Here is a 16,902-nt window from a genome sequence, read left to right on the forward strand (position 1 = left end):
AAGCCTCTATTTAATCATCTTAAAAATATAAACTTCCGAGGAGAAAGTTAACTCCTCCAGGGAAATGCCAATGGATCTTATTTTAGATCGAATGTTATGATCCCAAGAGGTATTATAAATTTCCTTTAATAAAAAAACCAGAAGGGTGCCATCATCAGTATTAAAATACAGTTTAAGCCAATAACGAATAATTAACACCCATGCCTTAGTTTCAATTAAATTTGATCCTAATTCAGAACACAATGCATAATAAGAAACACAGTTTGGGAAGCCCATACTTTGTCTAAAAAAGGATGCTTGAATCGCCTCCACTTCACGATTAAAAGCGTTAAACCATATAGGAACCCCATAAAGATCCTGAGGTAAAATTTTAGAGTTAAAAACTTTAATAGCGGCAGGAACAAATTGATTTCCTTTGGGAAAAAGAAGGCTTTTAATTGATTGGAAGACAATTTCCCCAAATTAATAAACCTTCTCCTATAAGTTGCCCATTGAAGGTTAAAATTAAATGTAACGCCTGTCAGCGAGGGCATGCCCAAATATTTATAACACTTAACTTGTTGGATCTTATTCTTACCAATATGCCATCTATAGGAGACCCACTTTCTATTTAAAACCATAACATTGGTCTTGGAATAATTAATTTTGAGCTCATTAAGATTGCAGTATTTCTCAAAGGCCATCAAATAACGCTGAAGGCCAACTTTGGTAAAAGATATAATTGCCATATTATCTGCATATAGGAGGCAAGGCACTGCTCTGCCACCTAATCCGGGAGCATGGCCGTCCACAGACTCCAACGGTCCAGGCAGATCAGAAAGCAATAAATTAAAAAGAAGGGGGGCAAGAACACACCCTTGTTGGATGGGATTTTGGGGTTACTTATTTATTTAGAAAAATTATGTGCTGTCTCTCCAGACCTGCTCAAGGCAGCTCACAGTTAAAACAGTATAAGCAATAGAGACCAACAATCAATAAGAACAAATAAAAAACCCCTAAGAGATCCATATCTATTAAAAAAGCTACAGTATAAACAAGCAGTCTGAAACGTTGATAAAATAGTTTGTGGGCTAAGACCAGACTGTTGTTCCAAGTCAAAAAACACTCAGAGGTACAACAAAAACACAGAGAACTGTTGCCACCAAGCAGACCCGTGTCCCCCCGCCCCATATCTTGGTACAGAGACCAGCTCATCAATAACACTCAGGTGGGGGCCCCCTACCATAAATACACAGTTTAAGGCAGTTTCAAAGACAAAGCTGAGAGCCAGCAGAGGAGGGTAGGCCAGGTGCACCTACCACAACCCCATCACAGCTCCCTGGAAAATGATGACAGCCTTAGAGAAATCCAGGCTCTCTTTACATTGGGGTTTTCAGGCAATTCATCAAAACAGCTCTGCACTTAATCAAGGTGCATAAACAGTCCTTCTAACAAAGAACTCCAGCCACATATTAGCATCTTTGGCTAAAAGGCTTTTCCTCCACGTCTCAATAAACTCGACATCCCACAAGTAAAGTAAACAAGAAGACCTCAAATGCACGACCTCCTCAACCCAAGACTTCCTTTCCTTATCTGGAAGACTTCCCAGGACTTGGAAACTCTCCCCATCATACTTCCCCCCAATCAGGGAGCTCTCTTGGATGGTTTTCCCCTTTCCCAGGCTGGGGTGGGGGAGGAACCTTTTGTGCCCTATTCAAGTTAAATCCATGTAACTAAAGCCAGGATAATCCCCCAAATTATGCTTGGTGATCAAATCCTGCTGCGTACTGTCCTGCTGTCAGGTTCTAGGACTCCGTTGCCTCTCAGGAATCATCAACTTTACTCCAGACGTTAGCAGAGAGTTTAAAGTAGAATTTATTTGAAAGGAAGGGTACAGTAACCTATGAAACACAACGTTACAATGGCGCCAAATCATTTGGAGGGTATTCTTATAGAGTACACAAGCTAGCATGTTTACAAGTAACATCTTTGAAATGCAAAACATCAGAGGTTCCCCAATACCAAGAGAGAGAATTCACACCTTAAGATCAGAGCAGGATTACAATCAGGAAGTCACTTTGAAGTGGAGATCTCTCGAGCCTTTTGGCTGTTGCCTCTTCCTTCCCACGGGAAGGAGAGATGAAACGAAAGTCACCTCGCTATCCAGGGTCCGATTGCATGCCCTCGCTGACACTCCGCCTCCCCAAAGGCCCCCCCTCCAGATTTCCTGGTTTGTCCGGGTAATGGCGATGGAAATCCGCTACAAGGGTTGGAGCCTGTACGTGAACAGCGGACACCCACTCATCGTGACTGGAATTTAAATGTTTCCAACGCACAAGATATTCCAGTCGGCCCCTGCGCCTCCGAGAATCGAGCACCTTGGAGATTTCAAAGTGCCGTTCGCCCTGTACCATGATGGGAGTTGCCGCTTCGGGTTCGGGGTGCCATTCTGGTGCTTGTAGAAAGGGTTTTAGTAGACTCACGTGAAACACCGGGTGCACCCCTTGTAAGGATTTGGGTAGCTCCAGCTCTACCGTAACCTCATTGATAACTCTGGAGATAGAAAATGGGCCCACAAACCGTTGGCTCAATTTTTTACACGGGCGTAAAGACCTGAGGTTCTTAGTGGAAAGATACACCTTTTCTCCGACCCTCAATTCCCACTGAGGTGTTCTGTGTTTGTCTGCTTGTAGTCTGTACCTGTCTTTAGCCTGTTCCAGGTTTTTTACAAGCCAGGGCCAAGTGTTCCTCACTGTGTGAGCCCATTTAGACACCTCGGGGGGATCGCCTTCTGGTGGGGTAGGTACAGCCCCTAATGGTCCAAAATCCATTCCATAAACTGCTTTGAATGGGCTCACCCCGGTTGCAGAGTGCACCGAGTTATTGTAGGCATATTCTGCCAGTGGCAGCAGATCAACCCAATTGTCTTGGTGATAATTAACAAAACAACGCAAATAACATTCCATCACCGCATTAACCCTTTCGGTCTGCCCATCCGTCTGGGGGTGATAGGCAGATGACAAACCCAACTGCACACCTACAATTCCTAAGAACGCTTTCCAGAACTTGGACACAAACACGGAGCCCCTGTCACTCAGGACCTTCCGTGGAAATCCGTGCAATTTGAATATGCAGTGCACAAACAAGCGAGCCAGTTTATGTGCAGATGGCATCCCTTCACACGGCACGAGATGAACTTGCTTAGAGAAAAGGTCCGTGATTACCCACAGGACAGTCTTCCCCTGACTGGATGGGAGGTCTGTTATGAAATCCATCCCAATCACTTGCCAGGGTGCCTCGGGAGTTTCTAGGGGCTTTAATAATCCCGGGGGTTTTCCCATCAATCGTTTACTAGTTGCGCACACAGGGCAGGATTTGATAAATACTTCGATGTCTTGGCGCATCCCAGGCCACCAAAACTGTCTTCTTATTAGGTGTAAGGATTTAGCAAACCCAAAATGTCCCCCTATTGTTGAACTGTGGCTCCGTTCCAATATCTCCCGCCTCAGTTCCCTGGGCACGTAATGTTTGTTCTTACAGAGACCGTTTTTGTCCGTCACCTGGGATGGGATAGATTCTTCCTCCCGCTCCCGTTGAAGAGCCTCCCCCCACCTTTTCTTGACTACCTCCGGGAGGCTTTCTGGAACTGCCCAGAGGCGGGGAATGGCAACATCCGACCCCGGCAAGGAGATGGGTATCGGCCCTTCAGCCTGGTCCCTTCGCTCTATTTGGGAGTTTTCCCCCCCCTCCCCAGCGGTTGTGGTTGAAAGTTCTCCGGGGACTGCTGGGGATGAGGAGGTGGGAGCGACCACATCTCGAGGGAGACTCGAACTCGAGTCTTGTGCCGCCGCGCGGCTTTGTGCTCTGGTCAGAACTCCTGCACTATTCCCCTCTGGAGTCAAACCCAGGTGTTCCCGTGTGAAGAGAGAACCCACCGGCCGCTCAACCTGACACTCATATTGCGGCATGCGAGACAGTCCGTCTGCTAAGCAATTTTCTTTCCCAGGCATATGTTTGATGGTAAAGTGAAACTTAGAGAAAAAACTCGCCCAACGTACTTGTTTGGCGGACAGCTTCCGCTGACCCAAAATCGATTCGAGATTCCGATGATCTGTACAAACCACAAAGGGCTCGGCCGCTCCCTCCAGGAACTGTCGCCAAACCGTGAGCGCATGTTTAATTGCCATGGCTTCCTTTTCCCCAATCGGCCAGTTTAGTTCAGGACCAGAGAACTTCTTAGAAAAATATGCGCAGGGTCTAAGCCTCCCTTGATCATCCCTCTGAAGGAGTGCGCCTCCCATCGCCTTGTCCGAGGCATCTACCTGTAAAGTGAATGGCCTGGAGCAATCTGGGTGCGCCAGAATGGGTTCAGAGGTAAAGCGCTCCTTAAGAGTTTCAAAAGCCGCCTGACACCTGGCGGTCCAAGGTACCTGGTATTGTGCAAAGGTGGCCCCTTGCCCCTTCCCTTTGGTTTTAAGCAAATCAGTAATAGGCAAAGCTATTTGAGCGAAATCCTGAATAAAATTTCTATAAAAGTTCGCAAACCCCAAAAACTGCTGGACCTGTTTGCGAGTTCTGGGAGGTTCCCATTCTAACACTGCCCGCACCTTCTCCGGATCCATGCTTAACCCTTGTGGCGAGATCACATAACCCAAAAACGACAATTGGTCCTGGTTGAATGCACATTTTGATAACTTAGCATACAAATGATTGTCCCTTAGACGACGCAACACCTCCCGCACCAATTCCCTGTGCTCTGCGGGATCCTTGGAGTAAATGAGCAAATCGTCTAAAAAGACTACCACACCTTTAAATAGGAGATCGTGTAGAATCTCATTAATTAATTGCATGAAGCACGAGGGCCCCCCAGACAGACCGAACGGCATGACTAAAAATTCAAACAACCCATAACAACAAGAAAAGGCTGTCTTAGCTTCATCCCCCTCCTTGATCCGGACCCGGTAGTAGGCTTCCGCCAGGTCAATTTTCGAGAAAATACAACCCTCCTGTAACACACTCAGGAGGTCTGGGATTAAGGGAAGGGGGTAGGCATTAGTTTCAGTAATCGCGTTAAGCCCCCTATAGTCTACACACAGTCTGAGATCAGATGTACCTTTCTTCTTCACAAAGAAGCAGGGAGAAGAAAATGCAGCTTTGGACGGTCGTATGAAGCCCCGCTCCAAGTTCTTGTCCAGAAATTCTCGCAGCACTGCTTTCTCTTGAGGACTCATGGCATAAACTCGGGCCTTGGACGGTTTAACGTCCTTAATCAGTTCGATGGCACAATCCGTAGTGCGATGAGGAGGCAATAAGTCACAGTCCGTCCCCTCAAATACATCTGCGAAATCACTATATTCTGGGGGCAACGTGGGTTCCTCCAAGGCAGCGGCGCTTCCCCCTTCGCCTCCGGGTAAATCATCCCGGCTGTGTTTTTCGCACTGAGGAGCTCCAAACACCACCCGCCTTTGTTCCCAGTCAATGCTCGGGTTATGTCCCGCCAACCAATTAACGCCGAGGACCACCGGGTAGGAAATCTTAGGCACTACCGTGAAGTGGATCTGTTCCCAGTGGTTTCCCACCCCCAGCCACATCTTGCGAGTGTGCAAATGAACCGGCCCCCCCCCGCAGGTCACTCCCATCCATTTGATGGAAATGTAAGGGCTGATCCAGTTCTCGAGTCCCAATTTTCAGACGTTCTACCACCGCCTGATCAATTAGGGTCCGGGAGCACCCGGAGTCCACGATAGCCACAACGGCCACCGGTTCCCCCCCTTGGGGATTTCGTAATACAACAGGTATCAGCAATGTCTCTCCCTGGTCACTCACCCTACATGGAGCCGGTTTGGTTTCTTCCAAGGGTGCCCTCTGTGCCGGTTCCCTCACAGAAGGCCGTCCTCGTTTTTTGCCGGTGAGGGGCTTCGGAAGCTATCTCGGGTACCACGGTTGTGGAGATCCGATGAGGTTTCCGCTTGCAGGGCCGCCGCCCCCCGGCGACCGTTCGTCCCCTCCGCTCTCCTGTGCTCCAGGTTCCGAGGTGGTGTCGCCTCCCGCTCTTGTGTCGCCCTGTTGCTCGTCCCTTCTGACGGCGTGTTGGTACATCTTGCTGCAAAATGACCCATCTTCCCACACTGAAGGCAAGCTCCCTCCCTGAACCGACGTGCCCTGTCGAGACTGTAGACTCCTCGATGTCTTCCCTCTCGCCGGGGACCTGCTGCGCTGTCCCCTCTCGTGGGCGGGATAGGGATCGTCTTCGAAGGACGATCCTTGGAGAACTGGAGGGTAAGCTTGCGGTTCTCCACTAGAGCTGCCAAATTTACCCACTCTTCCACTGACTCTGGATCTCCCAAAGTCAAACAGCCATCCAGCACTTCCCACCGCAACCCTTCGCGGAAGTGCTGGACCTTTGTGGCCTCACTCCACTCCCTTATCTTGCACGACAAAGATAAAAAGTCCTGTGCATACTCACTTACTGAGCGGGTTCCCTGCTTCAAACGACGCATGGCAATCTTTGCCTTTTCCCCCCGGTGGGGGTCTTCGAACCGGCGTCGCAGAGCGCACAAGAACTCATCCAGGGATGCCAAAACTCGGGGCATAGTTTCTGCCGCCGTCACTGCCCACTCCACTGCCTCCTTCTCCAGCAGGCTGATCACATACCTGACCCGAGCTTCTTCCGAGGCAAAGGTCTCCCCCTGGTCCTTCATAAAGCCGGAGATTTGGAGTAAGAAGTGAGACAACTGTGAGCTGGACCCGTCGAAAGATACCTTCAGGTCTCTGGCCGTAGGGCGTCTGGGCGTGGGAGCCTCCCCAACAACGAGCGGCCCTGTAGTCGGCCGTGAACCCGTTTGGGGTTGTTGCACGGGCTGTCCAAGCCCCCTCACTGCCCCTAGAACGGCTGCCAGGTCTCGCTGCAAGGTATCTAGCTGAGTTTGCAGGTCCCGATTCTGCAGAACGAGCATCTGATTCTGTCCGCGTATCAGAGTGGCCGCTTCTGCAGTGAGGGTCGGGGTGTGAGCGAGTGTGGGGTCCTTCCACCCTTCCCCTTCTCCATACCAAGCGGCCAGCGGTCCCCGGTAGAAGTCGCCTCCTGGTTCTGACGCTGCTCTCTGCCGCTGCCCGGTCTCCGAGAATCGGGGGGTCCACTTCGGCCTCCCAGGGACATCGGTAGGCCCGGGTGGGCGCTGCTCCGGGGTCGCTGCTCCTTGACCAACCTCAATATCAGCGGGAGTCTGCCGAAGCTCCTCTCCCGCGTTGAGCGGGACCGAGGGTGATACCGACATCCTAATACTACTTCTAACCCGAAAACAAAAAAGGTTGGGATTGTAACGTACTGTCAGGTTCTAGGACTCCGTTGCCTCTCAGGAATCATCAACTTTACTCCAGACGTTAGCAGAGAGTTTAAAGTAGAATTTATTTGAAAGGAAGGGTACAGTAACCTATGAAACACAACGTTACAATGGCGCCAAATCATTTGGAGGGTATTCTTATAGAGTACACAAGCTAGCATGTTTACAAGTAACATCTTTGAAATGCAAAACATCAGAGGTTCCCCAATACCAAGAGAGAGAATTCACACCTTAAGATCAGAGCAGGATTACAATCAGGAAGTCACTTTGAAGTGGAGATCTCTCGAGCCTTTTGGCTGTTGCCTCTTCCTTCCCACGGGAAGGAGAGATGAAACGAAAGTCACCTCGCTATCCAGGGTCCGATTGCATGCCCTCGCTGACACCTGCCAGGTGCCCTAAGTTTAGCTCCCTTAGAGCACCTAGGCCTGCTTTGCGCAGCACACTCCACATGCCTTCCTACTCTCTCTTCCCTTAGATTTTCACCTGCATTTTGCCTGTGTCTCTGCCTCTAACCAATATCATTCTGTCTGGTTCCACACTTTCCTGGTTAGGGTAGACAGAGGTTCCTTTTTTGGACTATGGGCTGCCCAGATACTTGGGACTTTCCCCTGAAGAACCTCTACTCAGGAGCACTTGCATGGAGAGGTAACAATCAATCTGTTTCCTTAACCCCTATTAGACCCTGCACCTCCTTCTTGTTGCACAGTACATGTTGTACAGTGCATGTAGGTGTTTGGAATATGTGCATCTCAAGGTGACATTCTAATATTTTGGTGCTGGTTTTTCCCCCCAAGCCTGACATTATCAGGGCTACTTGAGTGTATTATTATTCCCCTCACTAAAATCTCTCTCTGATTTCACCACATCCACGACTCAGAACTCTTTGCAAGCTTACCTTGGAGCTTCATTTCTTTGCCAAACGATCCTACAGTTATTTGTGTTGCTGTAATCCCCTCAAGTCAAGTTTAAACCAGCACGTCCTTTTTAAAACAAGAGGGAAAGGTGGTGGAAAGAATCTCTTCCTCAGGCTTCCCCACAGTGAATTCAGATCTGTCTGGAAAGTGGCTTCATTCACATGGACATGTGTCTAGTGCAGGGATGGGGAACCTCAGGCCCGAGGGCCGTATGCGGCCCCTGAGGACATTTTTTGTGTCCCTCGGGAGCTCCGGGACACTGCCGCGGAGGCATGGTGCAGGGTGGCCCTCCCTGAGGGTGTTCCTGGGGCCACGGCTTGCAGGGGTGCTGCGGCACCCTTTGGACCTCCTCTCGCCGACTGATGGTTGTTGGTCGGCAAGAGGAGGGGGAGGGACGCTTCCCCCAAGGCTGCCCCCTATAGCCGCAGCGTGCAGGAACGCCAGAGCACACTGTAAGCCCCTCTCACTGCCTGTCGGCTGTTGAGCAGCGAGAGGGAGGGGGGAAAAGAGGCCCGCGGCTCCCGGCGGCAGAGCATGCATGCAGGAGCCGATTGGGCTTCAGGGGGCCTTTTGTGGACTCTGGGGGGGGGGGAAGGCATGGAGCCTGGGGCCACGTTGCGTGGGGCCGGCAGGTGTGTGAGTGTGGGGGGGAAGGCTTTTCTCTCTCCCTCTCTTTCTTTGTCTGTCTCCCTCCGTCCTTTTCTTTCTCCCCCTCTTTCCATTTCTTTCTCCCTCTCTCCCTTTTCCTCTCTCTGTTTTCCTTCCTTCCTCCCTTTCTCCCTTGCCGATCGACCGCGGGCTGCGCCCCCCTGGCGCCTTGTTTGTGCAGGCCCACCGCTGGCTGCCTTTCCGCCTGGGAGGGGGGAGGACCGGGGAAGCGGAGCCGCCCTCCAGGCCTTCTCTGCATGGCATCCCCTGGGGTTGCCAACCTCCAGGTAGTGGCCAGAGACCTGGCAACCCTAGCCTCTCTCCCCCCACCAGGAGATCTACACCTGGAATGGCCCCCGAATTATGTTATAAATGTGCAAATGGCCTTTGGCAGGAAAAAGGTTCCCCACCCCTGGTCTAGTGTCTTCCTGACTATGCATGGTAACACGTAACCACCCATAAAGCAGACTCCAGTTTCCCTCTTTAGCATTTTAAACACCTGTACTGTTTGACTTTGACATATCATGTCTGACACTTTTTCTGCATTGTTTCTAATTTGTACTCCTAGTCCTATTGTGAGAGCCAGTTTGGGGCAGTGGTTAATGTGTCAGACTAGGACCTGGGAAACCCAGGTTCAAATCCCCACTCACAGCATAGAAGTTTACTGGGTGACCTTGGGCCAGTCACACACTCTCAGCCCTCACCCTGGTTAGTACTTGGATGGGAGACCTCCAAGGAATACCAGGGTTGTGACGCAGAGGCAGGCAATGGCAATCCATATTAAAATATATCTTATCTTGAAAACCCAATGGGGTCACCATAAGTCAGCTGTGACCTAATGGCAAAGAAAAAAATCCTATTGTATTACTTATTACTTTTGGTCACGTCATGAGACGACAAGAGTCACTGGAAAAGACAGTCATGCTACGAAAAGTTGAGGGCAGCAGGAAAAGAGGAAGACCCAACAAGAGATGGATTGACTCAATAAAGGAAGCCAAAGCCTTCAATTTGCAAGATCTGAGCAAGGTTGTCAAAGACAGGACATTTTGGAGGACTTTCATTCATAGGGTCGCCATGAGTCGGAAGCGACTTGACGGCACATAACACACACATTACTTATTAGATGTCTCATGCTATTACACTGCACTGTTTTACAGCATGTAACATGGCTTGACTCTCAGTGTGAAAAGGCAGCCTACACAATAAATACATAAAATGCACCTAATTGAGAATTAAAAACCCACCTGTAACTACTACTCAGCAGCATTTCTACAGAAAACCCTCCTTAAGAAAGGACTATTTGAGGGGTTCTAAAACATCAGCAAAACTGAGCGAAGGTGGGACTTCTTATGGGAGGGAGTTCCAGGGCCATAACACCACTACAGAGAAGACCTTCTCTCTCATGGTCATTCTTCATACTGTAGACAGCACACTGAAAAGGATTTCCTGAAGATACTACATCTCAGACCACTTAGGGCCCCTTTGGCCCGTTTCATACACACATACCTGGGAGTAGTCACCACTGAACAGCGGCACTTATTTTTGAGCAAACATGCATAGGATCAGGCTGCAAAGGTTATAACCAAAAATCTCAACTGTGTCCAGAAACAAAATGGCAATGAACATGGACTGAACGATGCAGGAGCAATATGCTCCCAAGGGGCTTACAGTCTCAAATTTAATCCAATGGCCGCTTCTGCGGATGTCTGTTTTATAATTAGCAATAAAGTACGCAACAGCAACTCCAGCCTGAATGCCAAAACTGTCTGCGTAATTATGGCCAGATCCCTCCTGCCTAGGTAGGGGTCCAGCTGGAAAACCAACCAAAACTGGTTAAAGGCAACCCTGGTCCAGAGGCTACCTGGCCTGCCTGCAAGCAGCGGTGAATCCTGGAATGCTCCCAAGGTGTGAACCGGGGCTTCAAGGGGAGCAAAGTCATGTCCAAGAGCACCCACACACAGGTCAGCCATGTTTTTGACTGGAAGGGGGAACTCTATCTTGTCTAAGTGTTTGAATGGTGCCCCCAGGACAGAGATAGGGAATGAAGAAGAAGAGTTGGTTTTTATATGCCGACTTTGTAAGCCGGTTTGATTCTTCCTTAAGTGGTAGACAATCACCTTCCCTTCCGCTCCTCACAACAGGCACCCTGGGAGGTAGGTGGGGCTGAGAGAGCTGTGACTAGCCCGAGGTCACCCAGCTGGCTTCATGTGTAGGAGTGGAGAAACCAACCTGGTTCACCAGATTAGCCTCCGCTGCTCATGTGGAGGAGTGGGGAATTAGATTCTCCAGATTAGAGTCCACCGCTCCAAACCACCGCTCTTAACCACTACACCACACTGGCTCTCATTCTATCCCTCCAACCCACATTCCTACTTTTCTATGGTATAAGCCCAGGCTTGCACAATGGTGTAGATGAATGGAATGTACCTATTAGACACACTGTAGTGCTGCATGCAACTCTGGGAGCCCAATTTCTGTTTGCATTGAGAGCCACCTATGCTGGAAACAACATGAGGGCCTGGACTCTTCGACTACTTCCAACACAGCAGTTACCCATTGAACTGTTACCCAGCTGCCTTATCAGGCCATAGGTTAGGGTCAACCTTGTGATCTTTCTACTTGTAGAATCTCTTTCTATGCTTTTCTCTGAACACTTATTCTTGATGACGAAGACAATGAGATTGTCGGTTACTGTACTCATCTCTAAAACATTTCCAAGCCACGGGAACTGACCAAAGTTCAGCTACCAACGTGGAAGTCTGTTTACAGAGAACTGAGAATATCTGTTTGATTAAGCACTTAGCAATTGTGAAATAGGGTATTCAGCTGCAATAACAAACAGTAAACACACCCAGTTTGAGTTAAACCAGCAGTGTCAGGTGTCAATTGAGAATGTGTACGCCGAGCTCTTGGAGTACTCAGTGAAAGTTTGAATACCAGCGGTGCCTTTCTCAATAGACTCTTCTCACAACTTGTGTGATACCCAGTTTGAATCTTTCAAGGGGGGAGGATGTCCTGTCATCACACAGTGAACAAGGTATAATGCAGCATGTGCCAAATGACCCACAGACCTGAGAGCACACTGATGTTTTAAAAACCACACACAACATTGTGTTCTGTTAGACGTTTGCTGCCACAATTTAAATCCTAGTTAAATTGTGGAACTCCCTGCCCCAGGATGTGGTGATGGCTGCCAACTTGGAAGGTTTGAAGAGGGAAGTGGACATGTTCATGGAGGAGAGGACTATTCATGGCTACTAGTAAAAATGGATACTGATGCATACCTATTATCTCCAGGATCAGAGGAGCATGCCTATTATATTAGGTGCTGTGGAACACAGGCAGGACCATGCTGCTGCAGTTGTCTTGTTTGTGGGCTTCTGTCCGCTAAGGCTTTCTGGCAACCCCGGATAAGACAAGATGGTTCCTCACATAAACAAAATGGAGTTTTCCTAGAGGCACCTGGTTGGCCACTGTGTAAACAGACTTCTGGACTTGATGGACTTAGTCTGATCCAGCATGGCCTTTCTTATGTTTGTCCACTGTTCAGAACAAAACTATACAATGTTCCTAATCTGCCATCACACACAAACCAGCTGAAAATATGGATGGCTATTCTTAATTTGCATATCACAATGTGTTCCCGATATGGTCCTTGGCACTCAGCGTAGTACTTGCTTCTGAATCAGATGGGCTGTTAAATGTATTAACTTGTTGCCATTTCGTACCATTTACTGATAAGGTCTTAATTTTCTCAAGTTGGCTTTTGGAATGTATTCACACAATATTTGCAGTTTACTCTTATTCACTGTGTAACAAACATTAAAATATAGAAAAGTCACCTTCATCAACATGGTATTCAAGTCCACCTGATTTAATCTAAAGCTCAATGATTTAAAAGGCACTTTGTAATGTTTTTAAGAACTTGCACCCAATGTCTAAAGACACTGAATTCATGAGAAACACACCTAACTTTCCCACTGATGAACATTTAGTTGCTCACTATCGCTGTACATAATTATCCTATTTTACACCTTCTGAGCTCTTGTTCAAACATATATAATTACGTTTAGCACCACAGTTATAGCTGTGGACAGAAAACACCAAAATCCTTAATCCTCATGGCATTAGTAGTAGGTTCTAACTTCACTATGAGGCATTGGGGCAAAAATCAAAACCAGATTTCTGTGGCCAACAAGACGTCCATTGCAAAGGCTCCCCAAGCTGCTTCCAAGCATTCTTAAACAACTGCATCTTAAGGGTAAGGCACTTTTTCTCAGACTTCTGATAGTTGATGGCACACTATTCCTCAGGATTAAAACTGGAGCCACACTTGCATATCCCAATAAATTTACCTGATGTAAGAATTAGCCACCCTTAAGTGCTTCTGGGTGCACCACTCTCCTGGACCCAAATGGAAGTTTAAAAAGCCAAAGCAGTAAGACATGCAAAGATACGAAAGGAGGACAGTTCTGCTATACCTGTAGATCAGAAATAGTTGGATAACCCAGTTAACACCAATCCAAAAGTACGGCAAAGTTATATGCCCCTGGGATTGATTGAGAGGAGGATACGCCAAAATAGTAAATCAGCCAGGGTGGACAGCATTCTTGTGGGGTGCAGAACACCCTGACCCACACTATGGGAATTATGGTCTCAAGAGGAAACACTCACAGCTAGGGCTGTAAGATTCCTTGGGAATTATCCAGACCAGAGCATTCTGGTATGAGGTACTCTTCTGGAAATACATGAAGAAAATTTCTGCAATCAGCACTGCTCCTTCTCTGACTCCTATCCTGATCTTCCTACCGATTCTCATGGGATTAGTAATCCCTATTCCTCTAAATTTCTAAATGGTATTAAAAAAACAGGATTGGGAAGGCTATGAAGACCTCCCCTATGTCCCAACAAATACTCATGAGTTTTAAAGACACAATTTCAAAGAGTACAGGATAAATTTGAAGCTCCCACACATACCCTGACTTTCTAGACGTGAAACAACATGTAAGCAAACAATACACAGAAAATTACTTTCACAGAGACCCACAACTCTTCTCAGCCCACAGTCAAGATTCACCAAGGCTCTCACTTTGATTGTTGATTCTATCCGAGTGCATGGGGGTGGGGGGGAGCAACTTCAAACTTTTTTTTAATTTTAGTGATGCCAGCTGGGCACAGGAGGAGAACAGGATTAAACAATTCTTAGGTCAGAGGCAGACATAACACTCAAGTGACTCGGTAAGTAGTATATAAAACCCAGCCACAAACAATACTCCCAATTAAACAAAGGATTGCAAGCTGGGGATTTGCCAGTTTCCTTATTAATTTTACCAACAGGTCTGGCTTCCTACAGAAGCCTCTGCAATGCCCAGGCAGACTCCATTTCCCCACTTGCCTGCTTTGGCCCGACAGAAACATTTTCCAGCCAGACAGGATACTGTCAAAAAGACACAAAAATCAAACAGGAATCCAATGGTTCTCGTAGGTTATCCGGGCTGTGTAACCGTGGTCTTGGTATTTTTTTTCCTGACGTTTCGCCAGCAGCTGTGGCCGGCATCTTCAGAGGAGTAACACTGAAGGACAGTGAGAGAGAAAGACACTGTCCTTCAGTGTTACTCCTCTGAAGATGCCGGCCACAGCTGCTGGCGAAACGTCAGGAAAAAAAATACCAAGACCACGGTTACACAGCCCGGATAACCTACGAGAACCAATGAACTCTGACCGTGAAAGCCTTCGACAATATTAGGAATCCAATGGTTCTTTCAAAACTAAGAATACATATTCCAGCTTAAGCTTTTGTGATTCCAGAGCTCACTTTGCCAGATGCATGAGTGCCCACCAAATGCAGAAATCTTTACTCCTAAAGATACAAGCAACACTCACCTTTCTGCTGCTCATAACGTTGTACCATACTTCACACACCTGAGGAAATGAGCTCTAGTTCACCAAAAGCTTTCATTAGAACAAATTCAGTTAGTCTTTAAGAGGCTACTGGACTCCGGCTGCATTCTGCCAATGCAGCTACCTATGTGGGGTTATCAAGAAGACAGAAAGAAAAAAAAGAGAAAGGAAGCCCACCTCCTCCCTCTCTCTAACTCATTTCCCATCCCCACCCCAAATAGGACTGCCAACTTCCAGGTGGGGCCTGAAAGATCTTCCAAAATCACAGCTGATCTCCAGGCTGCAGAGACCAGTTCCCGTGGAGAAAATGGCAGATTGGAAGGGAGGGATTGTATGGTACCCTCCCCAAATTTCCAGGAATTTGCCAACCCGGAGTAGTTGGCAAACCTACCCCCCCCCCACCTGCCTGCCACCCACCCACACTAGGCACCCAACTTCGGAGACATGGCAGCACCGAGGAATCGCAACCCAGGCGAGGCAAACACCACTTACCACGGGCGCATGACGAACGAAGCACCCTGGTAGGCAGGGGGTGGGGGCGGGGCGCGACGTCTTTTCGGTTGACACCTGGGGAAAATGGAAACGATGGGGGGGGGCCGCAGGTAGAAGGTGGTGAAGGGTCTTGTGGAGGGGGGGTGGGAGAGAAGGCGGGTCTGACAGCCTCGGCGAAAGGGCGAGGGGGGCCCGTCAGCCTGTCAGCATCCCCCCCGGGACCGAACCGGCGAGCCTCCCCGTCGTCATGGTAACCGTGCAGGCCGCAGGTCCTCCGCGTCAGTCAAAAAAGCTTCCCTCGAAGCTCAGCGCGCGCGCAACCCCCCGAGCGCGAGGCAACGTCTCGCTCTGGCTCAGCCCCGCCCCCCCCGAAAACAACAGAGAGACGCCTGGACCAACCAATCAGAGCCTCTTCCGAAAGCGGAAGAGCGCCGCACGTCGTGGCTCCGGCGAGCCTCGAGATACGGAGGAGGGCGAAAAATAAAAAATACAATGTGTGTTAAATGTGTGTTGAATAAGTGTTAGGGAGAAATGGAGGATTTATAAAACAATTAATTTTTAATGGAAATAATTAAATGCTTTTTATTATACTAATCCATTTATTTGTAGGGAGATTTACAATTTCTTTTTCTTTTCTTTTTACTTTTTTTAATCTCCTTTATATGATATTATTAATTATAAAAATTCCTTTTTTTCTTTGTTCTGCTATGGAAAATATAATGATAAAGAGATTAATAAACATTAACAATAGTACTAGGATTAGAAATTTATGCAAAAGAGGTTAACAATTTATTGTAAGATGTAGGGAGATGTAGGGGAAGTTCAATTTTTGATTATATATATATATATATATATATATATATATATATATATATATATATATATATATATATATATATATATATATATATATGTATTTTTTTAACAACACTACCTATCTGTTACTGCTTTTTACTGTTTATATCTTTGTTAAACCCTGTGATTAATAATTTTGGGGAAATAATAAAAAGATTTGTACAAACAAAATAAAAGGTCGAGGGTCTGTCGTCACTTCCTGTGTCAGGCTGTCAGGGCGAAGATCAGAGGAAGGCGTCACCATGGAGATCCTTGGGGGTAGAGAGACCTCCCCACTTCTGGGTGTCAGGAGGTGTTTAGGCCGCAGGTCGAGCTAGTCTGTTTATGCAGATAACCCGAGGACCGGTGGGGTAACATCGTCGTCTCGAAGTTAAGGGGCGGGGCAGTTGCCGTCGCGAGACATGCCGGCGGAATTTCCAAACTACCAATAGAAGGGAAGGAGGACTTGCCCTCACTTAACATGGCGGCGAGGGCGTCCAAAGCACATGTTTCCAGTTCGACGCTCCAGCGAAACGCACGTTGATTGGCCAAGAGGGTAACCACGAGTTTGGGAGTTTAGGGAACGTGGGACATGGCAGAAGGTAAGGGCGAGGGGAGCAGGTGGGCCTTTGTAGGGCCAAGAAGATGGGGGGGGGGTGTTATCTCGGCAGGGCTGCGGGGAGCCCTTGCAGGCCCTGGTTGGTCGAACAAGTGACCTGTCCCGTGGGGACTCGCCTGTGTAATTAGAGATAAAGAAAGAGGAGAGTGGGACCCCCTGACATCATTGGCTC

The sequence above is a fragment of the Euleptes europaea genome, chromosome 3, assembly GCF_029931775.1.
Source record: "Euleptes europaea isolate rEulEur1 chromosome 3, rEulEur1.hap1, whole genome shotgun sequence".
NCBI classification, from domain to species: domain Eukaryota; kingdom Metazoa; phylum Chordata; class Lepidosauria; order Squamata; family Sphaerodactylidae; genus Euleptes; species Euleptes europaea.